Below are 22,217 nucleotides of genomic sequence, written 5' to 3'. Positions count from 1 at the left end.
GGGTATAGTTGGGTTCCCTTGGGCAGTCGACGCCTAAACCCCCGAGGCACTCTATCGATTTTTCTAGCATACGACTCGCCGATTTTACGCTTTATGTATCCTATTTACGCTTATGTGTTTACAATTTAAAACTTTACGCTTTATTGATTTCTCCGATTTATCGATTTTCGCTCCTTGCTTTTGCAACCGCACAAGTCGCACAACCATCGCAATCTAAAACGAAAAACCGAATGTTCGCAACAAAACTAATGTCTAATTACTCTCTCTCGCTCTCTCTCTCTCTCTCTGCATTGCATCCTCGCGCATTCTATACCGACATGTATGTGTACAAGAATAAGCTACAACTAATTATATATAAGTAAATCAATTGTGTGGGAATTTAAGAATCTCGTGTTTCCTATGTGAAGTCTATTATATTACTCGCTACAAGTTTTGATCGCGCTCAATCTCATCGCAAAACTCAAAATCATTATGATCGAATCTCATTCCAAATCTCTCTTTGTCTAGATGTCTTCCAACGACTTTACCTCGAGACAAACAACTAGGAGAAGAGCCAAACGAAGCGCTGAGAAGAGGATTGCCTCGCTTGTGGCCAGGGAAGTGGCCAAGGTCATTCCTCAAATTGTCGCTCAAGTGCACTCTCTCAGCAACTCTCGAACCTCGGAAGACTCTAAGACGGAAGCGTCGCAATCTGCTTTCCTCTACAAAGACTTAAAATCCTGTGATCCGATAGAATTCACGGGTGAAGGAGGTGTCTCCCAACTACTCCAGTGGTTCGATTCTATCGAAGTTACCCTTCGTCAGAGTGGGTGTCCCGATGGTTTCTGTACTACTTGTGCTACCGGAGTATTTCAGTCGCAAGCACTCGACTGGTGGACAGCCGAACGCAACAAATGTGGGATCTCCACAGCTTACGCTCTCTCTTGGGATGAGTTGAAAGAGCTCATGAAGAAAGAGTACTGCCCTCCCCACGAAATCCTGAAGCTAGAAGACGAATTTTGGAAAATCAAGCAAGTCGTAGGTGACAATACTGGCTACACTGCAAGGTTTAAACAGCTTAGCATAATCTACCCAAGTGTCACACTCCTAATTTCCACGTGTTACCGGTGGGCCCGGTGGGGAGTATCGTGACGTAATTGATATCATCATAGTCAAACAACACAAATTTAATATGCATAGCGGAAGCAAAAGATAGATTTATTTCAACCGAATAATTATTGTAATATTAAGTATCACAAACAGTTGAAATAGATCCACATGCGGATCAAAAGAAAAAGGAAACATGTTCAACAGATTTATTTGCATCCAAGTTTGCGAGACTATAAGCGATGCTAAGGAGAGGCCAGCCTATTACGCGTTGTACCTGCACTTAATCATTTTGGGAAAATACGTCTGTTTACACTGGTAAATACAATTTAACTGACTCATTTTGAAAAGGTTTGAAAATTGATTTGAATGCACATGGCACAAAAAGATTTTTATAACTTGGGATAATTATTATAATATAATACTTGTAAAGAATTACATGTTTATTTTGCGTCTGGTAGCCCGGTCCATGTCGGGTTAAAGATTAATAGACACACCACATAGTATAGTCCCGCGGCGGGAAACCAGCGGTTATACCTTGATAATTTTAAATGCACTGACGGGTGTACGCCTACACCCGTGTGCTAAGGTCGTGGCCATTCTTTGAATGATACCAAGGATATCCGGGACATGGTCATTAAACTCCCAAAGGCATTAAACAAACAAAAGAAATTTTTAAACGGGTCATCTTGATAATACTTAACCACTAATCGATTAAGGTCAAATGCCCGACCAAGCGGTATTTTATATACCGTACCCCAAGTCCGTATAGGGAAAATAAGTTAAAAGTATTTACCTGAGCAAGTACAGTCACAATAAGCAAGTACAAATATCTTTTACTGGATCTCCTATTCTAGAACGAAGGGTTATAATAACCTATTAGAATCCTAACGGGTCTTTAATTTAGCCTAAGCTTAGACCGGTTAGTTTTAAAGGAAGAATACGGTTCAATCGCATGGAAGGCGAAGACCGGATTAGAATGTGGTTTTGACCTAACAAGTTTGGAGACTTGCATAACATGGGTAAACTAAACACATTCTGGATTTTGAGACAATAATGATATGGTTTGACCCGTTTCGACTAATATATGCAAACTAGTTACATAAGCCGATTTGAACGCGTAAAGTGCGTAACTAGTAACCATATGAATCATATACAAGTTCCCTGAGTTAATATGCACTAAATATGTTGTGATATCAGTAAGATATCTCCAATTTTGCCCGAAATAATTTTAAACTCAAACTATGCCTCATAAGGGCATTTTGGTCATTTTAAAGGGTATAAAAGAGTTTAATTTGTAATCTGAGTTACATGTCTAATTTATTTAGTAAATATACATAATTTAATAAGTTATTACAGTAGGGTATCATATATATGTGAAATTTAATAATTATAAACATACTATGCACCGAAGGGGCATTTTGGTAATTTCACATAAGCCTAAAAGGTCAAAACTGGAAATCAGAGTTTATAACCTTTGTTTACTGTTATAATATTACTGAATATATCAGTAGGTATCAAACCTTATATATATAAACTAGTTTTGATACATAATATGTTGTAAAAATGCTTAAAAAGGCGATTTGGAGCCATTTCCAGGTTTTGAAAGAAAAGCTGATATTTTTAATATTACAGAATGCTCAAAATAATTTATTTATCATAACAAATCAGTAGAAAAAGGTTTGAGGTCAAAAGGATTTATAAAACTCATTTTATAGCCTAAAAGTGCCAAACCGGCAATAACCGAAATAAGGTTTAAACTCTAAGTTATGCTCAGCCTAAAAACAAATAAAAATCTCCAAAAATCCCAAAATATTATTTTATATCAGTAGTTAATAAGTTTTGTATAAAAATTTAGGTTTAGATAGGCTATATGCTAATTATGCCAATTAATTACTAAGAATGCTTCTAATTACGCTAATGAGCATAACTCTAAATCTAGACCTCAAACTGATGTAAAATTTTAAGTACAAGTTTATAAATCAGTAACTAAGATGTCTACTCTTTTACATTTTCAAAAATCACATTTTAAGGTCATTTGGGCATAATGGTCAACATATAAGCGATTAACGGAAAGATGCATAAGAATTAGATGTCTAATGAACCAAGTTGTATAATCACAGAGGGTTATACTAACATGTAAATAGGTTCAAAAGAAGCTCTAAGGCAATCCTAAACTTGGCTTAAACGGGTCAGAACTGAAAGTCAAAGCATAAGTCAAACTATGCGACTTTCGGCTCCAAACCGAGCCTAAACTAAAAATTGTCGGGGTGAACATGTTATTACATTATTTACCAAGTTATATTAATGATAAAACCGGTTGCATGGATCCTACATTGCTAATTATGTATTAATTTGAAAATAAGCATTCTGTTGACTTTTTAAAGTAAGCTTTGACCCGACAATTGACCTAGTTAGAGTGGGAATCAGGGAGTACCCTTTTAAGGGTTTATTACCCACATAATTACCTACTCATAGGTATTTTTAATTCGAGATTTCACTGAATAAATTATGAGTAATCTCGAAGTCAAACTTTAATTACGACGGTTTGACTTTTAGCTAATTAACTAAGCTAAACTGGATTAGGAAGGGTTAAGGACACTTACAAGAGTCCTAATTACGACCAGAGATCCCTAGGAAGCTTGCTTGATGACCAGAGAGCTCCAGAAATAAAGTTGTGAAGGTTTGCAAAATGAATGCTCAATGTTGCAACTTTGAACAAGATGGTGCCAACATAGTCTACAAATGTTATAATATCAGTCCAAGTGCCCCTATTACATGAAAAACCATTGGAGAGATCTCTGGTATAAGAAAACAACCATTTTAAGTCGGTTAAGACCTGAACTGGCAGCTGTGCATGCTTTTCTGCGTCAGATGACCCCTCGCGTCACGCGTAGGTCTCCTAAGGAGCCTACGCGTAGCGCGACGTCCCTACTGACCGAATTTTCAACTTTTAATGTTTGTTGTTTTGGTCCCTGGTCCATAAAACCTTTATTTAACTTTCATTTATTGAATTTTGGGCCCCTATAGATAACTTTTAATGGCTTCAAGACATAACCAAACATCGTTAAGTCCTCGGTTAACTTTGTGGTCACCCCTAAGGTCATAAATTCCAACGTTGACGCTTTTAATCCCTTGTATACGAATTTCATCATAACTTTCTGATACGATAACGAAACTTTATGAATTTTTTATCACACATTCTAGTGAGCATAATTAATCGTTACAAAGCTTCGGGTTTTCTAAAAGGTCACTCAGAGGTACACTTTAAACATGTTGACACATTTAACCCCTGTAGTTTGTAATCTCTCACTCTCTTTCATTTATAGCTTCGTATGATCCATGATTTATTCGTTTGAAGGTATAAACATCTTGTATGACTATTTTAAAATATATATATCCATTGTTGACTCTTGAACCCTTATATTCACATAGTTTCCTTGTTTGTCAAGTTTAGTCCCTCTTAAAGTATTCTTTCACACGTTCAAAGCTTATGACACGTGTCAATACATTATTGGACATAAATTTTCAAGGTGTTACATCCTCACCCCCTTAAAAGAAACCTCGACCTCGAGATTTACTGAAACAATTGAGGGTACTTTTCTTTCATAGTGGACTCTAACTCCCACGTATATTCGGGACCTCTGCGAGCATCCCATTTGATCTTCACAATAGGCACATGCTTCCTTCGAAGCTTCTTTACCTGTCGATCCTCAATCGACACAGGTTTTTCCACAAATTTCAAGCTCTCATCTATGTGCACATCCATGTGTGGTATGACTAGTGATTCATCAGCTAGACATTTCTTTAGATTGCAGATGTGGAATACGTTGTGAATACCACTGAGCTCTTCTGGTAAGTTCAACTTATAAGCCATTGACCCTACACATTCGATGATCTCGAATGGTCCTATATATCTCGGCCTTAACTTAACTTTCTTACCAAATCGCATCACCCCCTTCCAGGGTGATACTTTAAGCAGAACTTTATCACCAACCTCAAACTTGAGAGGTTTTCGCCTTTTATCAGCATAGCTCTTCTGCCTATCCCTGGCAGCTTTCAGGCGGTCGCGAATTTGGACAACCTTGTCCGTCGTTTCGAAGACAAGGTCAGGACCTGATAACTGAGCTTCTCCTACTTCTGCCCAACAAATAGGCGTTCTACACTTCCTACCATATAATGCCTCAAAAGGCGCAACCTGAATGCTGGTATGATAGCTATTATTATAGGAGAACTCGACCAAGGGTAGATGTTTATCCCAACTACCACCTAAATCAATCACACATGCACGAAGCATGTCTTCCAGGGTTTGAATGTTACGCTAACTCTGCCTGTCCGTCTGATGATGGTAAGCCGTGCTGAAATTTAAGCGTGTGCTCAAAGACTGTTGGAAACTTTTCCAAAAGTGCGACGTGTATCTGGTATCCATGTCAGAGATAATAGCCACTGGTACTCCATGCAGAGACACAATCTTATCAACGTATAATTGGGCTAACATATCAGAACTGTAAGTTTCCTTAATGGGTAGGAAATGTGCTGACTTAGTCAGTCTATCTACTATCACCCATATAGTATCATTTCCTTTCTTTGTCTTTAGCAATTTGGTGATGAAATCCATCGTCACCATTTCCCATTTCCAAGTGGGAATTTCAGGCTGTTGTAGTAAACCTGACGGCTTTTGATGTTCAGTTTTGACTTGTGTGCACGTCAAACATTTAGCTACATAGGCAGCTATAGACTTCTTTAAGCCTATCCACCAATAGTTTGCCTTTAAATCCTGGTACATCTTATCAGCTCCAGGATGAACGGAATATTTGGAACTGTGGGCTTCCTGAAGGATGACGTCCCAAAGTCCTCCATAAATAGGAACCCATATTCTTCCATTTAATCTCAGGATTCCGTCCTTGCCATAGGATAACTATTCTTCAGTCACTCCTAGCTTTTCATCAGGATAGTTAGCTTCCAACGTAGCTTCCTTCTGTGCAGCTAACAACCTTTCATTCAAACTATTCTTGATTTCAATGCTTTTGGCATTGATTCTTATCGGCTTCACTCTTTCTTTTCTACTCAAGGCATCTGCGACTACATTCGCCTTGCCTGGATGGTATCTTATCTCACAATCATAATCATTCAAAGTTTCCATCCAACGTCGCTGTCTCATATTTAAATCCTTCTGATTGAACAGATGCTGAAGGCTTTTGTGATCAGAATAGATCACACACTTGGTTCTATACAAGTAATGCCTCCATAGTTTTAGTGCAAATACAACAGCACCCAACTCCAAATCATGGGTGGTGTAATTCTTTTCATGCACTTTTAACTGGCGTGAAGCGTAGGCAATGACTTTGCCTTTCTGCATAAGCACACATCCCATACCGGTGTGTGATGCATCACAATAAACCACAAACTCATCAATTCCTTCAGGTAACGTCAGCACTGGAGCGTTGCTCAGCTTCTGCTTCAAAATATCGAAGGATTCTTGCTGCATAGGCCCCAAATTGAACTTGCTATTCTTACGAGTTAGAAGAGTCAGGGGTGCTGCAATTCTTGAGAAGTTTTCGATGAATCTCCTGTAGTATCCTGCTAGTCCTAAGAAACTGCGGATCTCCGTAGGCGTCTTTGGCTCCTACCAATTCATGACAGCTTCAACCTTAGCGGGATCTACTTGGATACCACACTCGCTAACAACATGTCCAAGGAATTGGACTTCACGAAGCCATAATTCACATTTCGAAAACTTGGCGCAGAGCTTTTCTTGATAAAGCAGTTTCAGAATGCAACGGAGATGCTTCTAATGGTCAGCTTGGTTCTTCGAGTAGATGAGAATGTCGTCGATAAAGACGATGACAAATTTATCCAGATAAGGCTTGCAGACACGATTCATGAGATCCATGAATGCGGCAGGTGCATTAGTGAGCCCAAAAGGCATCACTAGGAACTCGTAATGACAATAACGAGTCCTAAATGCAGTCTTGTGCACATCTTCATCTTTTACCTTCAACTAATGATAGTCTGACCTCAGATCAATCTTGGAAAAGTAGCTTGCTCCTTGTAGCTGATCGAACAGATCGTCGATCCTGGGCAAAGGATACCTATTCTTGATAGTGACCTTATTAAGCTCACGGTAATCGATACATAAACGCATCGACCCATCTTTCTTTTTGACAAACAAGATTGGCGCTCCCCATGGAGACGAGCTAGGTCTAATGAAACCTTTGGCTAGCAAATCATCTAACTGCATCCTCAATTCCTTCATCTCTGTTGGTGCCAACCTATAAGGTGCTCTTGCAATAGGCGCTGCTCCTGGAATGATGTTGATTCTGAACTCTACTTGTCTATCTGGTGGCAAATCAGGTAGTTCTTTCGGGAAAACTTTTGGGTATTCAGAGATGACTGGGATATCTTCAAGCTTGGGCTTCTGCTCATCGATAGTCACTTATGCCATATAAATGACACAACCCTTCTTTAAGAATTTAGATGCTTTGAGCATAGACACCTGCTCAGGTAACCCATACTGGGTGTCTCCTTGGATGGTAAGTGACTCACCTGACGGAGTCTTGATCACCACTTGCTTCTTGTTGCAGACGATCTGGGCTTGGTTATGCGATAACCAATCCATGCCTATCACTATATTGAAACCAGCTAACTTAAACGGAAGTAGGGACAAAGGAAAAGAGTGGTTCCTAATGGATATGACACATCCATCTAAAACCGTCGAAGCGGTTTCTATGGTTCCATCAGCTAATTCCACTTCATACTTCACACTTAAGGCTTTAACATGCATTTTCAACAACTCACAAAACTTGTTATCTACAAACGATTTATCAGCTCCTGAGTCAAAAAGTACTCTTGCGTAGACATCATTAATTAGGAAGGTACCTGTTATCACATTGTCGTCCTGAACAGCTTCCTTCGTATCCATGCGGAAGACCCTTGCATTGGTCTTCTTTCCTTCTTCAGCTTTCTTTGCAAACTTTGGGCAATTTGTCTTAATATGCCCTTTTTCATTGCAACTGTAGCATGTTGCATCTTTGATCTTCTTACAATCTAGGGTCTTGTGCTCCGAAGACTTGCAAATCCTACATATCTTTGGCTGAGATTGGGATTTTGACTCAAACCTGCACTTCCCAAAATGGTGCTTTTTACAAACCTTACACTTGGGCTTATCCCCAGATTGATGCCCATCCTTCCTAGATTCAGACCCCTTCTTGTGGTCATGGTTTCCTTTGTGCTTTTTGTTTGACCGACGTGAATTGTCATCATCACGCTTTCTCTTCTCGGCATCCGTGTTCCTCAGCGATCTCTGCCGGACCGCATCCAAAGTGAGGGACAAGGATATGTCAGCTACGGACCTGAATGTAGTTGGCCGAGAGGCCTTTACACTTGCCTTAATCTTCGGGGCTAAACCCCCTATGAAACGAGCTATTCTTTTAGGTTCCGGGGTCACAAGGTAAGGAACCAACCTTGACATAGTATTAAAGCTCGTTAGGTAAGCTTGGCAATCCAGGTTCTTCATCACAAATGACAGAAAATCAGACTCGATCTTTTCCACCTCATGCTGAGGGCAGTAGTTCTCCTTGATAAGAGCGACAAATTGATCCCATGTCATATTGTACAGTGGAATCTTCCCGGTAGCTTGAATCAACGATCTCCACCAGGCTAGGGCCTCACCCTTGAAAGACTGGGATACAAACTTCACGATATCCCTTTCAGCACATCCACTTATATCTACCATAGTGTCCATCTCATCCAACCAAGTCATGCAATCCACTGCCCCTTTCTCCCCAGTGAAATCACGGGGCTTGCAAGAAACAAAGTACTTGTAGGTGCAATCTTTAGCACGGGGCTTGTCATCAAATACAATCTTTTTGGATGGAATACTGTTTTGGTTTGAGGAATGTCGATCATCATCTTTCTTTAGTTCCTCTTTATTAGGCTTAGGTTGGATAGAGGGAGGCTTGCTGTGAGCTTCAGAATGAGTCTTAGGCTTGGAATTTGGTATAGATAGGGTCCTACTTCGAGTCCCACTAGACTCACTGTTTTGCCGATCCAAAGCCCTTGTAACAGCATTATCAACAAGTTCTTGCAGCTCTGCACCAGTCAGCTGTATCCTAGCATTATCGTGGTTTTCTACCGGATGACTATTCACCTCATCTGACCCAGCCATGTAGCTTCAATTACTACATATAGAAAATAATAGGCAAGGTTTTATTTAGAAATTTTTTACAATATTTTATGATTTATTAACCATGGTTTTAATAGCCATTTTTGGTTAATTTGTTAATTAATTATATGTTCAGGACTCTTATAACAATCCTATATTTTAATTTAATAATAGCACAAAAAGGCATAGTTATATAGAGACAAATTTAATCTATATACCAAGACTTTGACGGAGTCAAGGTATTAAGGCTTTAATCAAAGTTTATTGCCTGATTCTAGACAGGGAGTTATAGGCTACTACTATCTTTAGTCCAAAAAGGACATTAGTTATAGCCCGTAGGCATTTCATCCTTAAGGGATGGTTTTATAATTAAAGGAATTTAAATAACCCAATTAAAAGATGACCTATGTGATTTTATCGCATCACAGTTTGTCATGAATGTTAACATGCTTTCAGATGTTAACAAGAATTGGAATCTTTTGTGTAGGTTCTACCATCTTGGCCTATGTCTGCAACGATATATAGACTAGGTTTTACCTTTAAGATTCTTTTAATAATTAACGCAGAATAGTCCTAAATTGAGATGTTAATATGGATCTGAACCTAATTATGGAACTACCATCTTGGCCCTGTCTTATGATAACACATGGCTAGGTCTTGTCCTTTTTAGATTTTGCCATTTTAATATAATGGTAGATCTTTAATAGGAAATTTTATTTTCATTTATTTTACGATTCATTCACATAATAGATAACAACAAAATGAAAATTTTAATTAAAACATCTCATTAATAAATTTAACAAGTACATCTTTTGCCCTAAACGGGACTTCTACCAAATAACATGCCCACGCAGGGGCGAAACAAACAACAAACCCAAGCAGGGGTTAACAAAAGACAAGCCCACGCAGGGGCAGAGTACAAAAAGACAAGCCCACGCAGGGGCTGAGTACTGAAGCAAAAGTCCATGCAGGGACTTGATTACAACTAAATAAAATAAATAACAAAAGGTCTTCAATGACCCATTCTCTTGGACTTCCCTTTGATCAGGTCTGACAACCCCTTGAAGAAGCCTCGAGTGTTACTGCGCTCCGTTTGAATTTCCCGTTCACATCGGTCCAATCTTTCAAAGGCTTCTTGTTGGCGCTCCGACGGGATCAGTTGCGGCTGCGGCGGCTGATACAGAGGTTGAGGAGGTGGCGTACGCTGGTACCCATAAGTTGGGTAACCAGTAGTCCAAAGACCACCATAGGGTCCCTCTGGGTGACGAGCATTGTAGTCCCATGCCTCCTGGTATGGGTCCACATTGGCATAATCGTAATGGGTATGAGCCAGCTGCTCAAAAGGGTTATACGCTGCTGAACCGGCGTAGGCAGGGATTGGGTTATCAAAACCCAATGGTGGCGCCATAGGCGCAGAGTTGATCTCCGGGACGGGGTTTGATGGCCCTCCCATTTGCGGTTCTTCTTCTTGAAGTGGCGGATAGTGGCTGCCACTCGAGGGCTGGGAGTGCTGATGTGGACTCCTCCTCGCACGGACATCCGTGCGTTTGACCTTCTCCGCCTCGGTGGCTCCGGATGCGGTTGCTGTTCCACTGGTGGTGGCGGAGTGACTGCCACAAATCGGGAATCCTCGGAAGGATCCTGTTGCTGTTGCTGCTGCTAGTATGGGGACGAGTGTTCGGAGGGGGTAAAATACCAGTCCCACTGGTTGAACCTCGCCTGGTAGCTGTCAGGACCACGGTAAGGTGATCCATGAAAAGATGACCCATCGGAGATTTCGATGGGGTGGTTCGGGGTCCTGGTTGCAGGCTCCACGGGATCCGTATCTTCATCCATGTCGTCATTACCTGAAAAATGATCTTCGGGTCCTAGTGGGTTAAAACCCAAGGGCTCTTGAATGAAATTAGCCGGGTTGAACCGGCTTTGGAAAGCAGGGGTAGGGTCACCAAAAGAATGGTGCGAGTTTGACTGCTGCAACGGTATAAAGGAAGGCGGAGGGTTGACGGGCTCGTTTTCGGATTGCGGCCCAAAAGAATGTAAGTAGGACGGTGAGGAACTTAGGGAGACTGGTCGCCTCCTGTGTTCAACGTAAACCTCCATGGCTCCTGAGGGCTAGTGCTCATTGTGATCGATGGTGTACGCCGGTGAGAAGGCCCGGCTTCATGGTCGTGGCTAGTAAATGGAGCCTTACCTCGTCCTCGTATCATCCTGGGCGGCATTCTTAAACCTGCAAACATAATTAAGATAACAACAAGAATATATATAAAATAAAAGACAAAATAAAACAAAAACAGAATTTGTCCTATGTTCTTTGTCTAGACTCGGAACTCGAGGAATGTGCAATTTGTGCACTGAGATTAAACACAAAAAGCTAGTGTTTAATTCACTCAGTGTTGGCTCTGATACCAACCCGTCACACCCCTAATTTCCACATGTTACCGGTGGGCCCGGTGGGGAGTATCGTGACGTAATTGATATCATCATAGTCAAACAACACAAATTTAATATGCACAACGGAAGCAAAAGATAGATTTATTTCCACCGAATAATTATTGTAATATTAAGTATCACAAACAGTTGAAATAGATCCACAGGCGGATCAAAACAAAAAGGAAACATGTTCAACAGATTTATTTGCATCCAAGCTTGCGAGACTCTAAGCGACGCTAAGGAGAGGCCAGCATATTATGCGTAGTACCTGCACTTAATCTTTTTGGGAAAATACGTCAGTTTACACTGGTAAATACAATTTAACTGACTCATTTTGAAAAGGTTTGAAAATTGATTTGAATGCACATGGCACAAAAAGATTTTTATAACTTGGGATAATTATTATAATATAATACTTGTAAAGAATTACATGTTTATTTTGCGTCTGGTAGCCCGGTTCATGTCGGGTTAAAGATTAATAGACACACCACATTGTATACCAGCGGTTATACCTTGATAATTTTAAATGCACTGACGGGTGTACGCCTACACCCGTGTGCTAAGGTCGTGGCCATTCTTTGAATGATGCCAAGGGTATCCGGGACATGGTCATTAAACTCCCAAAGGCATTAAACAAACAAAAGAAATTTTTAAACGGGTCATCTTGATAATACTTAACCACTAATCGATTAAGGTCAAATGCCCGACCAAGCGGTATTTTATATACCGTACCCCAAGCCCGTATAGGGAAAATAAGTTAAAAGTATTTACCTGAGCAAGTACTGTCACAATAAGCAAGTGCAAATATCTTTTACTGGATCTCCTATTCAGGAACGAAGGGTTATAATAACCTATTAGAATCCTAACGGGTCTTTAATTTAGCCTAAGCTTAGACCGGTTAGTTTTAAAGGAAGAATACGGTTCAATCGCATGGAAGGCGAAGACCGGATTAGAATGTGGTTTTGACCTGACAAGTTTGGTGACTTGCATAACATGGGTAAACTAAACACATTCTGGATTTTGAGACAATAATGATATGGTTTGACCTGTTTCGGCTAATATATGCAAACTAGTTACATAAGCCGATTCGAACGCGTAAAGTGCGTAACGAGTAACCATATGAATCATATACAAGTTCCCTGAGTTAATATGCACTAAATATGTTGTGATATCAGTAAGATATCTCCGATTATGCCCAAAATAATTTTAAACTCAAACTATGCCTCATAAGGGCATTTTGGTCAGTTTAAAGGGTATAAAAGAGTTTAATTTGTAATATGAGTTACAGGTCTGATTTATTTAGTAAATATACTTAATTTAATAAGGTATAACAGTAGGGTATCATATATATGTGAAATTTATTAATTATAACCATACTATGCACAGAAGGGGCATTTTGGTAATTTCACATAAGCCTAAAAGGTCAAAACTGGAAATCTGAGTTTAAAACCTTTGTTTACTGTTATAATATTACTGAATATATCAGTAGGTATCAAACCTTATATATATAAACTAGTTTTGATACATAATATGTTGTAAAAATTCTTAAAAGGCGATTTGGAGCCATTTCCGAGTTTTGAAAGAAAAGCTGATATTTTTAATATTCCAGAAGGCTCAAAATAATTTATTTATCATAACAAATCAGTAGAAAAAAGTTTGTGGTCAAAAGGATTTATAAAACTCATTTTATAGCCTAAAAGTGCCAAACTGGCAATAACCGAAATAAGGTTTAAACTCTAAGTTATGCTCAGCCTAAAAATAAATAAAAATCTCTAAAAATCCCAAAATATTATTTTATATCAGTAGTTAATAAGTTTTGTATAAAAATTTGGGTTTAGATAGGCTATATGCTAAATATGCCAATTAATTACTAAGAATGCTTCTAATTACGCTAATGAGCATAACTCTAAATCTAGACCTCAAACTGATGTAAAATTTTAAGTACAAGTTTATAAATCAGTAACTAAGATGTCTACTCTTTTACATTTTCAAAAATCACATTTTAAGGTCATTTGGGCATAATGGTCAACATATAAGCGATTAACGGAAACATGCATAAGAATTAGATGTCTAATGAACCAAGTTGTATAATCACAGAGGGTTATACTAACATGTAAATAGGTTCAAAAGAAGCTCTAAGGCAATCCTAAACTTGGCTTAAACGGGTCAAAACTAAAAGTCAAAGCATAAGTCAAACTATGCGACTTTCGGCTCCAAACCGAGCCTAAACTAAAAATTGTCGGGGTGAACATGTTTAGACATGTTCTTACATTATTTACCAAGTTATATTAATGATAAAACAGGTTGCATGGATCCTAAATTGCTAATTATGTATTAATTTGAAAATAAGCATTCGGTTGACTTTTTAAAGTAAGCTTTGACCTGACAATTGACCTAGTTAGAGTGGGAATCAGGGAGTACCCTTTTAAGGGTTTATTACCCACATAATTACCCACTCATAGGTATTTTTAATTCGAGATTTGACTGAATAAATTATGAGTAATCTCGAAGTCAAAATTTAATTACGTCGGTTTGACTTTTAGCTAATTAACTAAGCTAAACTGGATTAGGAAGGGTTAAGGACACTTACAAGAGTCCTAATTACAACTAGAGATCCCTAGGAAGCTTGCTTGATGACCAGAGAGCTCCAGAAGTAAACTTGTGAAGGTTTGCAAAATGAATGCTCAATGTTGCAACCTTGAAGCTCTATATATATCAATTTTGATTGCACAAGATGGTGCCAACATAGTCTACAAATGTTATAAGATCAGTCCAAGGGCCCCCTATTGCATGAAAAACCATTGGAGAGATCTCTGGTATAAGAAAACAACAATTTTAAGTCGGTTACAGACCTGAACTGGCAGCTGTGCATGCTTTTCTGCGTCAGATGACCCCTCGCGTCACGCGTAGGTCTCCTAAGGAGCCTACGCACAGCGCGACGCCCCTACTGACCGAATTTTCAACGTTTAATGTTTGCTGTTTTGGTCCCTGGTCCATAAAACCTTTATTTAACTTTCATTTATTGCATTTTGGCCCCCTATAGATAACTTTTAAAGGCTTCAAGACATAACCAAACATCATTAAGTCCTCGGTTAACTTTTTGGTCACCCCTAAGGTCCTAAATTCCAACGTTGACGCTTTTAATCCCTTGTATACGAATTTCATCATAACTTTCTCATACGATAACGAAACTTTATGAAATTTTTATCACACATTCTAGTGAGCATAATTAATCGTTACAAAGCTTCGAGTTTGCTAAAAGGTCACTCAGAGGTACACTTTAAACATGTTGACACATTTAACCCCTGTAGTTTGTAATCTCTCACTCTCTTTCATTTATGGCTTCGTTTGATCCATGATTTATTCGTTTGAAGGTATAAACATCTTGTAGGGCTATTTTAAAATATATATATATATCCATTGTTGAAACTTGAACCCTTATATTCACATAGTTTCCTTGTTTGTCAACTTTAGTCCCTCTTAAAGTATTCTTTCACACGTTCAAAGCTTATGACACGTGTCAATACATTATTGGACATAAATTTTCGAGGTGTTACACCAAGTCAAGTCAACACTTCAGAAAAAGCCATCACGAAGTACATTCGCGGCTTACCTGAATGTGTGGGCGATTTTGTCGAAGCTGCAAGACCTGCTACCATCAAAGAAAGCTACCGCTTGGCCGCAGAAATCAATGACAAACGAGCCTTGGACAGATTTTTCTCTAAGAATCCTGTCAAACAAGCTCATCAAGCAATCGTCATCGACCCTTCCGACGAACCTTCTAACGATTCCTTCGACGATTCTTCAAGTAAGTCCTCAGAAAAATCCTCCGATGACAAAGCATCGCCTCAGGAAGCTCAGTCCAGCCGCAAACGAAAGACCATGAGCCCAAACTCTTCAACAACTGAACTGTCGCAGCCAGAACCTCTCCAAGCAGTACCAGTTCACTCGAAGCGCGACTACAACAGAACTCATCCCTTGTGTCTCACGTGTACGTATCATCACCCGCCAGAAGCTAACTGTCGCTATTGCGCAAATTGCAACTGGTATGGTCACCTTACGCAGCACTGTCACACGGGACCGCAACCTTGAGGAATTTCGGCAACAACCACAGTCTCCGCAGAAGTACTCCACAGCAACGTTATTTTGCTTTTAATGTTGTTGTAATAATACGTCTTTTCGCCGTCAATCTCTTTTATGTGTGGAAGCTTATTCTATCTCTAGACGCATGTGGATTCTATTTCTCTCTTATACTCGCGCACAATCAATATGCTAGCACTATGTACTTTATCGCTTGTGTATCGCTCTATCGCTTGTGTATTGCTCCATCGCCCATCGTGTATCACTTAACGTTTATCGCCATCGCTATCGCTCACCGTTATTTATGTTATCTGTGTTATGTTAGCACACATGACCTCGCTTCACGAGACAAAACTGCTAGGGTTAAAACATGGTGGATACACCGCTGGTACTTCCTATATATAAGTGTTTAGCCATATCAGCAGACTTTCGTGGAAAAAGGCCATGTGGCGCTTAATGTCGGTTAAAACTTGTGGTGTCGTTTAATCTAATCAAATCGCATATTCCCATTGCTTGCAACGCATCGATCGTCGCCTATCGCTCAACGGTTGTCATTCTCGCTCGTCGCTTATCGCTCATCGCTTTTCGCTTGTCGCCATTTTCGCGTACCGCTTATCGCTTATCGCACTCGCTCGTGTCACTAAACTGAGTTCGAAAACGACTTCATCACTCAGTTCGCCTTTCAAGACTTGATCCAACCCTTCCTCGTTTGGACCGAGTCATCGCAAATCTGTCGGTACTATGTCGACACGTATGACATTGCCTCATGAGACGGAAGCCATATGGTTAAAGTATGGTGGATACGCCGCTGGCACTTCCTATATATAAGTGTTTTAACCATATTGTCGAACTTCGTGGAAAAAGTGCCATGCGGGGCCGACCTTAAATTTAAATTTTTGGTATTATTAAAAGGATTTGACTACTTAAATTTTAAACTGATCTTTTCTTAACAAAACTTTTTCCAAAAAATTGATCAAAAACCTTGGAATAAAACGAGAATATCCTGTAACGTTGGTGTGACAATCGACTCAAGTTACTGCCGCGTAACGAGAAAATTTCGTAAAACGAGTTCTAAACACCCTAAAATCTTTCAGTAACCTAATAAAACCCCACTCATAGCGCTGGTGTGAACATCGAAGCAGTTTAACGCCGCACTGTGGGAAGATTTTCATAAACAAGTTTCTTCAAACCTTTTCGAATTAATCAACTTTTCGAGAATTCAAAACACTTTTTGATCGCTTTTTGTGTGTTGCCATCTTTTGTATACGAATCACCTTACTCGCCGCCATCGCAAGTCATTGCAACACTCTCGCTCGTCGAATTCCAATCGATCGCTCGCTTATTTTGACGCTTTTAATCGCTGCTCCCACTCGCATCGATCCTCGCAACCCTTTTTGTGGATTAATTTCGGGACGAAATTTCCTAAAGCAGGGGAGACTGTAACAACCCGCACGCTCGTGCGTTGTTACTACTCGTTATACTCGTTACGCCTAGCACCAGAGATTCAGATCATAATGTAACTATACCGCATAAATCGCTATTTCGCAGTATTTTTCGCATATTACGCGTACTTTATCGCTATAACACATCACATCGCACATACTAACACTCACGAAGATGTCAAGTGAGGACCAAATCTACCCTCCTTGATAGCCGTGATGTGTCGCAGTGCAACTCAATACTTAAAAACGCACTCGTAGGCACGCATAACTCGATTATCGCAGGATTTGAAATATGGATATGTATATACGACCCAACGTGACTAATTATAATAAAACTATGAAAATGTGGATGAAAATGGGTAACCAAACTATCGCGAAGCTTAACGAACAAAACGAAACATCGAAACGCAACACGCCGGAGACCACCGATCGAGTGACTGATCGATCGAGTGGCCACCCGATCGGATTGCCACCCGATCGGACAGCCACCCGATCGGATTGCCATCCGATCCGTCGCACTTCATCTCCTTCACTCCACTTCACCTATAAATAGCACTTGTCACATCACTTGAACAGTGATGTGACAGCTTTCGTTCTACCAGCGCACTTTTGGACCTTTTCCTCTCGATTTCTCGCGATTCTTGTTAGTTTTCAACCTAAATCTTGTACTTTCTAAATCTACACGCACTCCTACACCTTTCTATCTTTTGAATCTTAACTTTTAACCATGAAATCAATAGATTTGAGGTGTTTTAGGATGATGTCATCATGGTGTTCATAAGAACTTCATGTTTTGGCTTCAATCCACCAAAAACAACTTAGATCTTAATGATTTCCACATGGATAAACAAGGATCTTTCATAGATCTGAACATATTCAAGTTGTAAAGGATTCAAAGATGGTTTTATAACTTTCTTTCAACTCTTTTACACTCGATGCACTCAAAACCGATGGAATTGGAGCTTATTCTGACCTCCAACTTATTCTTAGTGTTGTGTTGGTTCAAGATCTGGATTCTATCCAAGAGATTACTGATTTCGGGTTTGAACATGAAGAACCGACTCAAACCGTGAACGTCACTTATAAGGGTTCTGTTGTTCAAGCAAGATATCAAAACATCTCATTCAAAGCTACAACACTTCAAACGGAAGCAAGGATGAGGACGATCAGACCGTCGGAACGATTGCCGCCCGATCGGGTTACCACCCGATCGGATTGCCACCCGATCGACTGGTCGTCCGATCGGGCTACACTTGGTTCCATACTTGGACTATTTCTCAAACTATTCAAAGGATCCGAACGTTGAAACGGATGACCACCCGATCGGATTGCCACCCTATCGAGTGACCGTCCGATCGTGTGACGTTAGGACTTAAACAATGAATTCCAAACGGATTGCCACCCGATCGGATTGCAATCCGATCGAGTGACAAACTGCTGTGAATTTGTTCTTACAAAAGTGTCCTACTAATCGGATTATTGCCCGATCAGACCGTCGTTCGATCGATCGACCTGAAAGGTAGAGATACTTCTCTGTTTTCAAAATGCTACAACGAAAACTTCAAAAGGCAAGCCATCATACACAAACGCATCAGGTGACAACCCAAATCGAATGGTCACCCGATCGGATGACCATCCGAACGGATTGTCACCCGATCGACCGGCCTTCTGATCGGATTGCCATCTGACCGGATTGCCATTCAATACTCATGCACTTCTCACTGTTTAACGCACTATTCAACACTTACGCTATCAATCCGTAATCAGGCTAATCTCAGACACGCTCCCTTCAATCCAACCAAGTTGTGTTTGCTTGTTGAGCACCGACTGTGAGTATACTTAAACCCTTTTTTTATCGCATTTTGGGTGTAACATACGTTCCTATTAAATCGAATCTATCAAAACAAATTATTCAATCAAACTGTTTATCACTTGCGAATAACTGTTATGTATATATATATACACATGCTGCTAGTTACATATGTGTTAGGACTTATACTCGCGAGGTCCCGCCTTAACTAGTATAGTACTATAGTACCCGACGGGGTCTAGTTAGGATGAATAGCAATCGCAATCGCAGATCGAGTGACTTAGCTGGTAGTATCAGTCTTGTATGCATGTATGTTGAGGTATCTCATTTATGTATTCGGTAATTCGCAACACTTTTAACTATTTTACGCTACACTATCAAAACCTGTATACTCGCCAATACTTTTGTATTGACGTTATTTTAACGTATGTTGCAGGTTTAGTCGCAGTCTACATCAAATCAAGCTAGGAAGTCTAGAAACTCACCTAAATTCTATGTTGTCGGATTTGTATTGTTTGAGAGGACAAGAAATCTGTGATAACTTATGTGAATGTATTGTTTATTAGTATGGGATAATGAACGCATTAAATACTGTCGCAATATAGTTGTTATGGATTCTCTTGAGCAATCTGATTCGCCTAGTGTCGCGCCCCGATGATTCGCCATCGGTTGGGGTGTGACATCAGATTGCTCATGAGATTCCATAACACTATTGATTTCAATATAGATTAAATATGTATCATGCACAATTTGTCTAAAACATCCACTTGGCCATAAATATCAAATACAATCACAAAATCATTGTTTCAAATTCTAGAGTTTAACTAGGCGAGTTTCTAAGCATCAATCCTAGCTTGTTTTCCATAGTTCCAGCATCTATCAGCCTGCAACATGTATTAAAATAGAGCCAGTACAAAAATGTACCGGTGAGTATAAAAGTTTGAATAATAGCATACTAGGTTAAAACAACTCATATCCATATGTAGTATCACAAAAATAGTTTCAGCCATGCTAGTGTTCGCAGTCCAACAAGTGATACCCCAAGTATCCTGATGCTTTGTTGTTTTCACAAGTCTCAAGGAAAACTAGAATCCTCCTAACAATACCCCCGAGAATAATGGGGAGGTGCATCTCCTATAGCACTACTATTGTTAAGGCAGAACTACACACCCTGGATTAAACGTCCACATAGCACAAATAGAACGCAAGAATCACAAGTTTCACATACACATAGGATCGAGTTTAGTTTGCAAAAGTCTCAATTATCGTAGTTTAATAGAATACATGTTACATCCCAAAGTTTAAAACAAAAAGGGATCGAGTATACTCACAGTGATTGCTTAACAGGTTAACTGTTATTGGATCAAAGGGAGCTCTTTAGGTTTAGCCTGATTAGATTACAACAGATAAGTGTCAGACAAAACAACGGGATTTGCACAAAGTGTCGGATCAGTCATCTTGATCGGATGGCTGTTCGATCGGATGGCCATCCGATTGGGATGACATAATGAGTGAGAGAACGGATGGCTATCCGATCGGATTGCCACTCGATTCAAGGTTCTAAGTGTTGAAAAGTTCCAAAATCCAATGCTGCCTCAATCGGATGGCTGTTCGATCGGATGGCTATCCGATCGGGCCGCCACTCGACGATCAAAGGTTCAAAGTATGATGTTGTTCAGGGTTTCAGAGAAACAAGTGTTACTCGATTGGGTGGCTGTTCGATCGGATGGCTATCCAATCGGATTGCCACTCGATTGGGTATCTTGTCTCGTTCCCTAACTTGCAAACTTTTCTAAGTTTCTGGTCAAACAGCAACGACTTGGTACGTATTGAGACAATGGTGAATACATCAATGTACAGCCGACCTGATCGGATGGGAATCAACCCAGTCAGTTCAGTCGTCAGTTCGTGATGATATTTATGTCAGAATCCGTACTCCGGCTGTCTTCTCCAGTAACAATCCCTTTCCAAGCCGACTCCAGACTAATAATCAAGTCTACAGTCTGTTTAGATCTGGATCTCACCGTTTTATGTGAAAATTCAAGAAAAAGATGAAGAGAAACATAGGTTTTAGCTTGAAAAGTTTAGATCTAGCATAGATTTAGTGTAAAACGCATGAAATTCCTTAGATCTGAGATAGATCTTGGCTAGAATGACATCACACCATAGTTTGTTACAAACCATCATGATGACATTACCTTCAAGAGTTCAAATCTTAGAGATTTCATGGTGAAATGTGAGATTTCAAAAGGAGAATCTCGTAGAGAATGATGTGTAGATCAAGGAAGTACAAGAATCTAGCGTAAAACGTACCGAAATCGCCAAGAAATCGAGGAAATGAAGAGTGTGTGCGTCTGGTCGAGTGAGGCTGTCACATCAGTGAGAATGGTGATGTGACAGGCCTATTTATAGTGTGGAAAGGAGTGGAGGCAGTGTGCACTCGCTCGGATGGTGACTCAATCGAGTGGCCATCCGATCGGTTGGTCATCCGATCGGATGGCTATCCGATCAGAGCCATCCGATCGGATTGCCACTCGGTCAATCCCATCTTTCCGTTTCACCGTCTTTGATTCGATTTGCGAGTTAGATTAAGCGTTGCGTATCTTTGGGTAATAGTATAACTAGATTATAGCAATAACACAAAAGTTTTCAAACTTTCATAGTTTCTGCCAGTGACAAAACTCCAGTCCCTCGTTTAACCAAGTCTCAAGTTTCACGAGCCTCAAGAGTCAAGCAGCAGAGTATCAAGATGTAGATTTAGACATTCCAAGTATGTAGATTTAGACATTCCAAGTATTTAGATTTAGACATTCCACGTATCTAGATTTAGACATTCCAAGTATGTAGATTTAGAGATAAAATTCACCAAGTACCAAAAGTATTAATGACTGCATAGCTCATGGACTAAAATTGACAATATCTAAAAGTCTAGGGACTAATTCTGCCAAAAGCCTAAAGATTAGGGACACAGGGCGTTACATCCACCGTTTTGGAAAACCTATTTGTGACAGGATAGTATCCAAAAACACCCAATTTATTGAATCATAGGCTTTATGGATATCTATCTTAAAAAGCATACCTCTCATTTTCGTTTTCCTCATCCGAGCGAGTACTTCATTGAGAATTAACGACCCATCCATAATGCTCCTCCCTGAAAGAAAAGATGTTTGTTCCGGTGAAATCAATTTTCCAATAACCCATTTTA

Source organism: Helianthus annuus, chromosome 5, assembly GCF_002127325.2.
Source record: "Helianthus annuus cultivar XRQ/B chromosome 5, HanXRQr2.0-SUNRISE, whole genome shotgun sequence".
NCBI lineage: Eukaryota > Viridiplantae > Streptophyta > Magnoliopsida > Asterales > Asteraceae > Helianthus > Helianthus annuus.
The sequence above is the reverse complement of the archived record's forward strand: the minus strand, read 5'-3'. Positions refer to the sequence as shown.